This window comes from Anoplopoma fimbria, chromosome 12 (assembly GCF_027596085.1).
Source record: "Anoplopoma fimbria isolate UVic2021 breed Golden Eagle Sablefish chromosome 12, Afim_UVic_2022, whole genome shotgun sequence".
Taxonomy (NCBI): Eukaryota; Metazoa; Chordata; class Actinopteri; order Perciformes; family Anoplopomatidae; genus Anoplopoma; species Anoplopoma fimbria.
The window spans coordinates 7,982,753-7,994,086 of record NC_072460.1 but is presented as its reverse complement, the minus strand read 5'-3'; the positions used below and the strand labels follow the sequence as shown (position 1 = coordinate 7,994,086).

At 40.1% G+C, this 11,334-nt stretch overlaps 1 pseudogene; it reads right to left on the bottom strand.

Annotated features, from left to right (window-relative positions):
- Positions 1-2,392: 2,392 nt before the first annotated feature.
- On the bottom strand, positions 2,393-7,343 carry LOC129099959 (tumor necrosis factor receptor superfamily member 14-like; annotated as a pseudogene).
- Between the last annotated feature and the right edge of the window lie 3,991 nt (positions 7,344-11,334).

The following is an 11,334-nucleotide window of genomic DNA, read 5'->3' as shown; positions in this document are numbered from 1 at the left end:
TTAACACTGTATTGGTTTAACTAATTGATCTCACTCTTGGTTTGATTTGTATTCAATAACTAAATCAAATCCACTTACAGTTTAACAAGCAAAAACCCTGTCAAATAAATGACATGATACAATGTGATCATTACAAAGACATTTATTTATATATAATGAACAAGAACAACAGTCACAACAGTTACAACTACCTTTTTATGTTCACCTCTTAATGAGACACTTGGGCCTCTCAGACACGATCAGATCCAGTCTGGGTGGAACGGGGGAAAGGCTCACTCTCAGAGTAGCCTCCAGTGTTGCTCTGAGTCTGTTTCGGGCTTTGGTCTTAGTTGTGGCCACAGTGGAGAATCCTGATTCACACAGGTATGTAGTTGTGAATGGGAGAAGGAGTTTCACAGCCCTCAGTGCTAGACATGGGTACTCCTTTGAGACAGCAATCCAGAAGGAGCCCAGTTCCAGTTCGCCCCACTGCAACTTTAAAGTGCTGTCGGTGGAAACTTCCAGAAGCTGGGATTCCAGATGTGAGGGCAAAGCAACATCATTTTCAGTGGGATCCACAGAAAATGGATCCAAAATCCACATGTGTATGTTTCTGGGATCCTCAGGAAAGTATTCATCAAATTTCTCTGCCAGTTGTGAGAGGTGCTGAGAGACTGAGGCCCTGATCTTCACCTGAGGAGAGTTTTCCAAAATGTCAGACAAAAGTGGAAACATGTCCATCCTCTTTTCCTGGGCCCTCTTAGTCCACAAAGCAAGTTTCCTCCTGAAAGCTTGAACTTTGTCTGCAACAACAAATATGTTGCTGTTTCTTCCTTGCAGTGAGATGTTCAGCTGGTTCAGCAGTGAAAACATGTCACAGAGGTAGGCACGTTCAGCTGTGAATTCTGTGTTGGCATAGTAATGTGCCAGAGGAGATTTTTTTCTCAGTGAGAAAAGAGAAGACCTCATTCCTCAGTTCAAACAAACGCTTGAGGACCAGTCCTCTTGAGAGCCATCTCACCTCACTGTGATAGAGCAGCTGGACATGATCTGCTTCTATGTCCTCACAAAGCTTGGCAAAACATCTGGAGTTCACAGCTCTACTTTTAATGAAGTTGATGGTTTTCACACTTACATCCATCACCTCATGCAACTCTGGTGACATATGTTTTGCTGCAAGGCTTTCACGGTGGAGAAAACAGTGGGTCCATTTAGCTTCTGGTGCACGATCAAGTATCTGCCTGACGCCGTTATGCCTGTTACGGTGACTCGCAGTGTCGTTTGAGAGTGGGATGGTCAGCAGCTTCTTTGCAGCTTCTTCTCCAATCATCTCACGGCACATATCCACAGAACCAACTCCTCCGCTGTGGTGAACGGTTTCTTACTTTGTGCCACACGTCTGGCTACGAGGCAGCTGGCTTTCAAAGCACATTTGGAGTTGCCAGTCAGTGACACGATAGACCTTTTCTGCATCTGTAGTCCATTTTCCTTTCTCTTGAAAAAGTCCACCGGCTTTCCCACCAGCGTTGGATGTTTGGCCTCCAGATGGCGCTGTAGTTCTGAAGGCTTCAGCGCTTCGTTGGAAAGCGTTAGCCCACACTCCACACACGGGCTCATTATTCACAAAGCCGTACTTAATGAAGCCACGATTGTACTTGCGCAAAATTTTGACTTTTGCAGGGTTTGGCACCATTTTCTTCATTTTTTCGTTTAAAATACTTCTCCATAACTTTCGCGGCTGACTTACTGGAGCTCGTTAAACAACTGACTGACACATTACCGCCACCAAGTGGTGGGAAGCTATATTGCATCTAATGGATAACAGTAATATCTCTGGTGTCTTCAATTGATAACCTTTGCGGTCCCGCGGCCCTCGTGGCCCACAGGTGCAAAACTGAAAGTTTTTGCGGCCCTCTAGGTGGATTGGGCCGCAAGCGCCCACGATTTTCTGAGATACCTAATTTTTTGTTTTCATTAGCTGTAAGCCATAATCATCAAAATTAAAAGAAATAAACCTTTGAAATATTTCACTCTGTGTGTAATGAATCTATATAATATATGAGTTTCACTTTTTGAATTGAATTATCGAAATAAACAAACTTTTCCATGATATTCTAATTTACTGAGATGCACCTGTAAGGCTGCCAGTAATCACCCAGCAGTGTTGCTGCCAGGACCACATGCTGCCCCGACGCCATTGTTTGAGGAGATGTTTCATGTTTCTTTGTTAATTGTTGGTGGAAGAAACACCTGGCTGGTCTGCACATAACCTCTGTGTCAAGCCTCCTACTTTTAAACTCCGGCCGCTACGTGGCCATCCTAACACCTAGCTATTACAGATTTAACAATTATCTTCATACAGTCATAAACTAATGGGATGATAAATGAGGGGCTAGTGACAACCATTTTCTTTCATAGTGTTCATAGAAAATATTTATTTATTTAGAAAATGTTAGTTCTTATTGCAAGTCGTTTGGATAAAAGCGTTTGCTAAATGACTGTAATGTAATGTAATGTAGTAAAACAACAAAACAAGAATAACAAATAATCAACAGATAATGTGAGTAATTGTCAAAAAAGAAATTGTCATCAGTAGTCTATCTGACATTCAAACACATTCATTCATACACTGCTGGCGAAGCCCAAAGACACATTGATATGGACTAGCAGAGCCAGGCATCGAACAGCAGATCCCGATAAAAGGACCACACTTCTCTAACACTGAGCGACAGTCGCCCTATCCACTGTCACCCCAGATGTCCTCTGTCCTTGGATTCTGGAGATCCAGATGAAGCCATGCTGTCAGATGTCCGAGGAATCTGGTGGGGAAAAAAAGAGGCTGTGTGTTATTGTGAATGATGTGTTTTGCCGACTAGATTGAATTTCACTGGAGAGATTTCACATGACAAATAGAAATAAATGATTGAAACGTTTTGAATTAAATGGTGCAGCCTGTTTTAGACATCTACATGTTGTAAACAGCATTAACATATGGAGCCGACATACCTCATTTTTTATTGATGATTGTCCGCCTGAAATACAAAGAAAAGAAACGTATCAGCTAAAAACCATTAGCGACCTCCAATTGAAGGCGATGAACAGAAGCAAATGAGAGAAATTATGTAAAATATAAACCAGTCAAATGAGGGATGCAGAACAAGCACAAACCTTTGATCCCTTTGATCCCAAGCCCAGCAACTGTTAATGTGAATAGTATTGATGCAGCTATACTGAAAGTAATGGTGTCTTGTAACAGCTTCACAGATGACATCACTGGTCATGTTTCCTTCTTTGATCTTTATTTGGGTTTGTGAGCAACTGTCAGAAAAGAGAATATTTGAACATATTTGAAGCCATTAAACTCAACTACTCATCACAAAAAAAACAGATATGCATGAATAAATATAGTGGTCATTTTGTGCCACAGGGCAGAACAAACCCTCCTTTAACAGACAAATACTTACAGAGTCCAAACTGTACAATTCACACCATCAAGTGAAAAATAGCCGGACGGACAGCTTTCACACACTGTGTCTGTTCTGCTGGTTCCTTAGAGAAACAGACAAAGGTTAGATTAATTACACAGGAACCCAACATCCAGTGAACATCCATCAGTTATCAGACTGTGTGTTATCACTGAGGGATTTCTCATGCACACTAGTATCCCAGCTATGATCAGGGTGTATGATGTATAAAGTAAAGAAACTGGAAGAGGTTTCTGTTTACTGCAGCTGATCCTCCATATCGTAGTAGAACATATGGTGATACTCAATGTAATGATGGTCTGCATGCTAAAAGCACCGTGTTTACATGGAGCTGAATAACCAGCTACACCATGTGTTGTGTTACTGTTAGGACAGAAGTGTGCATGTAAACGTACTCAATGTCAGACTGGAGATTTTCTTACCAGGTGCTTTTATCCTGTGACCGGGTCCACACTGCGTATGTTTTTCTGCAGAACTACATCCTGACTCATCCATCAAGGCCTTGCAGAAATATCCATTTACAACATCACAGACTGTGTCTGTTGCTGCTGTGCAGCCCTGTTTGGCAAAGAGACCGTTACCTAAAAGCCAACAGAATGATAGACATGATATTATTATTAAACAAACATTTATAAATGGTACTAGAGCCAGTGTTTGGTCTGTCTGGGCTACTGTAGAGACATGGCGGTGCAGCATAGCTGACTCCATAAGCTAACAAAAACATGATCCTCATTTAAATGTGATGATTCACTAAAGAAATATATATTTATTTTTACATTATATTCCATTTCATAAAATAGATCACCTTAAATGCTACACACTGGACCTTTAGTAATTAATGAAATAATGTGATTATGTGCTACTTGGTGGACTGCTACGGACAAATGGAATGAAATCTGACCCACAGAGCCGCACCCTCTCTGATTGGCCAAACTACCTGAGATACACATCGGAGCTGGCCAATTAGAGCTCCTTTAGCTGCTCTGTGGGTTGAAATGACTTTTTAGGAGCTCACTCACTTACACATGTTAAAATGAAAAGAACTTTCTTAAAGGAAATCAATCACAAAATTGAAACTGAGTGTTAGCGCAGTGAATTAAAATGCGAGATGAAATATGAAAGACATTTAAGTAATTGCGATAACAAAAGGTTACATTTAAAAGCATGTCATTTTGCAATTACATTATGGAATTCAATTATTCAACATAAGAGACAGTTTATGGAAATAAAATCATACATTGGTACATTCACTGTTTTATTTTAAACACATACAAACATTAGAAACACATTCAGTTTTAATTTTATATTTATAATAACTTTTTTTGTGGTCCATAAAATATATTATTGACAATAATCACTGTACAGATCTGTATTTCCCTGGTGGTGAATTCAAGGCTCCATATAAATAAAGCACATACCTGCTACAACACAATTATTATTATCTATACTTTTTTACTGCAATTAGTTGTATAATTTTAAATTGTGTTTCGATTCAAAGATTTTCCATATAGCAGTTTTGTCATATTTAAACTGAATAAGGTTTTTGACTAGAGTGAAAGACAGGAGTGTTAATCAGTTCTTTATGGTCATACCTTGGTCACATGGGGTGCAGGGGTTACATTTATTCAGGCCATTGGGTCTGTTCATAAATGTCCCGTTCCCACAGGGGCTGCACCGTGTCCCTGTCTGACGAGTGCAGTCTTTTCGAACAACTGTACCTGTTTAAGACAAAAACACACATTCAACACTCATTTAGCATCAAGGCATGATGGGAAATAACCATTATTCTCAAACACCTAGTACATTATAATACATTTAACTTGCAAATATCTGTTGCTGTGTTTTCAATTTTCAAGAACTAAAAGGAAGAAGGCCCGGTAGCCAGTGAAACCGAGGACACTCTAAGTTGACTTTTATTTCTAACGTTATTCAGTTTAACAAACTGTTATCTCCACTTGGACGCTTTTTGTTGTTTTGTATTTTTGTTTGGATAACAGAACTACCCAAGTTGTTAAATTATAAAAGAATAAAACTTCGCTTTTTCTGAGGACCTTTTGCTTTTTGCCTGTTTTTGTGTTCACTCCCTTGCACCACCCCACCCCACCCGCACTTGTGACGTCACAGTACATTAGAGTAACTTTAACTTGCAAATATCTGTTGCTGTGTTTAAAATGTTTTTATCAACATTATTTTGATCTGACTTTATACTAAAGAAATTAATAATGTATCAGGCTTTAGTCACTAATATACTGAGAACTGCGATCAATGTCAAGACTCTTGCGGTGTGTGTGTGTGTGTGTGTGTGTGTGTGTGTGTGTGTGTGTGTGTGTGTGTGTGTGTGTGGTGGTATTACAGAGCCTGGTGTTTACCTCTGCTATTGACTCTCTGTATGAAGGCTCTGAGAACAAAAACCTGTGTAATGCCGATGCCAGATACTGGCTCTCCTCACACAACGTCTCTCTGATGACTGTGACTTCCTCTAATCCTCGTTGTCTGTTTCTGTTCCTCTTGGACACATAGCAGGCCCATAATCATTAGACTGTGGTCCGTCTTATTGGTATGACATTTTCAACCTCTTCAGTGTCATATGTTGTACAAGTTACAAAATTAATTATAACTATGAAATAAAAAACATAAAAAAGAGCTGTCTCAAATTAACTTTAACTAGTAATGAAAAGTGTAAAGACATTAAATGTTAGCGAACGTATAAAGAAACTTACCAGTAACAACATAATATCGAAAATATATTGCCCATGTCACCAACTAATATCGCTTAATAATGATAGCAGAACAATCCGTAAGGTACCTCTTCCAATATCGGGACATTCTGAAAATTAAAGCCCTATGCAATCCTATTCATGAGCCTATTTACCTGTAATACGAGATTAGATTTAAAAGGAAAGAATATCAGATTAGACTAATTTCACTTCAGACTAATAGCAGACCACTCAGAAAGAAAGTGGGACATTCAGATGTAGAATTTCAGAATTAAAGCTCTTTAAAATCTCATTCATGAGCAAACTTCCCTCGTATTTTAGATTATATTTAAAAATAAATAGTTACAAACTAATTTCCTTCAGATTAATTACATGTCAGAGTGTAGCTCAGAGAATATCTGGACATTCTGATGTAGAATTTAAAATGTAAAGCCCTTTAATAGAAGATATCTTCCCTCTAAAACCAGGTTAGAATTAAAAGGAGTCGGCTTATTGTCCCAACTATTACCAAAACCAGTTCATTAAGAGGAAGTTTTTCAATTTCATTACATTTTTTCTTGGAATACAATTTGCATGCAGTATTATTCTTTAAATGTAATATGTTTCATGTGGTATTCATTTCGTTTCATTTATTAATGTATTGATCCATTTGTGTTTTAATGAGGTGACTTTTGCTTTCACTTCGCCATGTTGCTCTTCTTCACAGTAGTACATAGTCACAAACAACACAGGCCTATACTCAGAATTACCTTCGTGGCACATCGGACAACATTGTCCATCTCTTGTCTGATATTCTTTAGATGAACAGCAGAGTCCTGGAGTCATGAACATGGCGACAAAGCCTATTGAACAAAACGTGACGTTACTTTATTTCCGTGTGTGTGAGGGTTAAAGGCTGCTGTAAGATACTCACCAAAGACAGTCAGCGTCGGAAACATGATGACACATTCTAGAACAGCGTCTCGTTACGTTCTGGCGACAATAGTGCCATTTTCTGGTGATAGTCAAAGCAAACAACTAGGTTTAGTTTAGTTTAGTTAGCTTAGCTTAGCAGTAGCGAGTGTTTTCAGGAAATCCCCAAAATACCAGAAAGGTCGGTTCCCCAAAGGCTCAAAAGTCGCAGCAGGCGGGACTTGTAACCTGAATTGCTCCGTGCGCTACTGCGGTCAAGCCAGCCCTCACGTTGTAGTGCTGTTCGTGTATACACCAGACATTACGGTAAGAGCGACTTCAAAATAAGAGCAACGCTCCGGTGAACGTGATGCAACGCTCCGGCGGGGACATGAACGTGATGAGACATGTCCCAATCGGTTGTCATAAAATAAAACAAGATAATCCTTTATTAGTCCCGCAGCGGGGACATTTACAGGATTACAGCAGCATAGAGTATAGTGCAAACAAGAGACAGTTAAAAAAAAAAAAAAACTGATAAAATAGAGGTAAAGCTAGGTTAGAAGATTAAAATGGACGAGCTGCTATAAATAGCATCAGCTGGTTAGTTAATGGCGTCACGTAAATGAACCGATCATTTTAACATCAGTGTGATCTGATCAGGTCCCTTGTCTCCCGTTGCTGGTCCTCTAGTCTCCATGTCAAAAAAACAATCAACTTCACCGGCACGCAATGCATCTTGGGCCGTGAAGGCTCCATCAGTTGTATCCTCCCAATCTGGTAAAAGTAGGCTGCATTCATCGGCCGCATTAGGAGGAGTCTTCGGAATGGGACAGCCCCGTCGCGGCCGCTGTGACGTAATCGGTCTACAAATACACCCTCTGAAGGATGCAGCCGCTGGATTGGGACACAGCTTAAAGAGTGAGTAAAAAAAACACCCTAAATATGTTTAGAACTACAAATGAACTTTCTTATGTAGATGTTGTTTTTTATTTTTTTATTTTGCCATTGAAATAGGCCATCACTTCTTAAAATAACTTCATGCCTTTAATGCTTTGTATAGACCCACATTACATCAATCAATTTTGTTCTGTATTGTTAAATGTTAGAATATCAAATTTAATCAAAAGACTGTTATGTGGGGTGGAATTGCTAGCGCTACGTCCAACCCTCCTCCTTCATCCGGGCTTGGGACCGGCAAAGTGACCCAAAAGCGACACTCTGGCAGAGTTACTTAAGAGGTTCTTAAGTTTGGTTTAGTTTCTAACCTTATGCTCCACTTAGGAGTCTATAACAAGTCACAGTAAAACATGAACATTTTTTGCCATAACTATAACATTTAAAAAATAATAATTGTATAGACGGTTTTAACTTTACAACATTAACAATCTCAATGGACCAAAAAGAGACAATAGAAAAAACTGTCAATGGCAATGTGAGAAAATGATGGTAACTAGTCTGGCCCTAATTCAGGTTCATTGTTTTTGTTTTTTTTGCTGGCTCACAGACAGAGTAGGTCATCTTAATTTTGGTCAAGGCTTTCTATGGCAGGTTCAGCAACTGAGGGGGCTGACTTAAATGAGTAAGCAGCTGATGTGCCAAATAGCTGCAAAACATTATCAGGCAGTTTGTGCTCATAGCAAGCCTCAGATGCCATGCCTGTTGGGGGAGCTCATGGGACTCCATGTGCTGCGGTTGTGATGAGGAGGAAGAGGAAGACGGGGATCTGTCTGCTGGGTGTTAGTAAATGATACCAGTCATGTGGACGACTGCTGCACCGTATGCTGCAGATTGGCCGAAAGCATGTGGCTGCCCCTCTTGTTTGGAGTTTGGAGTCCTGTCTCTTTGAAACAGAGAGGCATGATCCCAGAACAGGTTAAAATTGTCAATAAAACCCACGCTGTGGGTCCTGCAGGTGGATTGTAGCCAGGTATGGAGACTAAGGAGTCTGCTAAAGCGCTCTGCTCCACGACCAAGAGTGAGGATAGGACCGGATATAAAAACAGGATGGAGCCATGCTGTCAGATGTCCAAGGACGCTGGGGGGAAAAAAAGAGGCTGTGTTTTATTGTGAATGATGTACTAGATTGAGTTTCACTGGAGAGATTTCACGTGACAAATAGAAATAAATTATTGAAACATTGGTGAAGAAAAAGAAGACACATTAAATAAGATGTTAAAACGTTTTGAATAAAATGGTGCAGCCTGTTTGAGACATCTACATGTTGTAAACAACATTAACATATGGGGCCGACATACCTCTGTTGGCTTTGCATCACTGCTGCATCACTAATGCCACCTGGTGGAGGGAGTTAACTTAGAAGCTTAGATATTTGAAGAAAGTAAGAACCAAATTTGGGTGCAACACAAACAGGAGAAAAAAACACCATAAAAACAAAACAAAAGGAAAAACCCAGCACAAAAAAAAAAAAAGAGTAAATGACTAAAGCACAAAAACACTTAGAAAACAGACCGGTCTTCAGCTGTGATTTACACCCAACAGAGTCTGGTGACCTGACTCCCAGGGAGCACTGCTCCACAGTCTGAGAAACAGGACAGAAGACAGACAGTCCCCTCAAGTTTTCTGTCTTGAACGAGGCCTTAGTTCAGAGGACCTGAGGCGCCGAGCAGAGCTATATGACCTGTGTAGATTACTCATACATTAAGGAGCAACTATTCAAAGCCTTGTAGATGAAGAGGAAGATCTTGAAATGGATCCTTCATTTAATTGGGAGCCAGTGAAGTGAGACCAGAACTGTGATGTGAGAGCAATATGAGGTCTTGGTAAGTAGTCTTGCTGAAGTCTTTTTGGACTAACTGCCATGATTAAGACAGGAACAAAGAGCATTACAGTGGTCCAAGTGGGCTGACACCAAATCATGGATAACCATGTCAAACTGCTGGAAAGATAACAGTGGGCACATTTCTTTTGCAAAATTCCTCCGGTGAGGAGTCTGTCTTGACTGAACTGTCTGTCGACGTATTAATCCAATTTTTGCTGTTAGTCAAAGGGACACCAAGTTTTTTTGCAAAAGGTTTTCCATTAGTGGCCAATTAATCTATAGGTGTTGGAGGATGTTAGTAGGGCGCTGGTCTGGGGCGAAAACCAAAACCTCAGTTTAACTGTGATGTGATGGTCACAGTGTATGTGAGTTGTGTATCATCAGAGTAGCAATGATAAAACACAACCAAATTGACAGATTAAGGGCCCTGAGGAGAGCATTTGTAAAAAAAGAAAAAAGAAAAAATGGTCTGAGAATTGACCTCTGAGGAAGCCTGCAACTTAAAGGAAAATCTTTCTAGAAAAACAGCATCAATACAAAGGGAAAACACCCCAACATCCCTGTAATCCTCATGCTCCATTTTATTGATACCACTTTCCATGTCCCCCCCATTTTCACTGCTGACATCCGTTGTGTATGTCGAGACATTGGAGCATCAGATGTTCGCCTGTTCCTGTTTTTTGGATGAGAGAGGAGGAACACACACCAGTGTGGTAGAGGTGCTGACCACAGGAAGATGAAAGTGCTCTCCATTACCCTGAAGAAGACGGTCACGTAGAATCTTTAGTTAACTATGAAATCATTTGTTTGAACATCACAGCTACGAGTGTCAGACTACTCTCCTGTTTTGTAACTGATACAACGTTCTCTATCAGAGTTACCTATACAGTGGTGAGGTTGAGGTCCTTGTCAGGGGCATGCTATATAAGGCTGCCAGTAATCACCCAGCAGTGTTGCTGCCAGGACCACATGCTGCCCCGACGCCATTGTTTGAGGAGATGTTTCATGTTTCTTTGTTAATTGTTGGTGGAAGAAACACCTGGCTGGTCTGCACATAACCTCTGTGTCAAGCCTCCTACTTTTAAACTCCGGCCGCTACGTGGCCATCCTAACACCTAGCTATTACAGATTTATCAATTATCTTCATACAGTCATAAACTAATGGGATGATAAATATGAGTGGCTAGTGACAACCATTTTGTTTCATAGTGTCTGTATTTATTTATTTTGAAAATGTTAGTAAAACAACAAAACAAGATTAATAAATAAAATCAACAGATAATATGACAAACTGTCAATCAAAAAATTCTCATTCACAACCACCCATCAGGAGTCTATCTGTGACATTGATATGGACTAGCAGAGCCAGGCATCATACAGCGGATCCTGATAAAAGAACCACACTTCTCTCCCACTTCTCTATCCACTGTCACCCCAGATTCAATTCAATTCAATTAAATTGATTTTGTATAGCCAATAA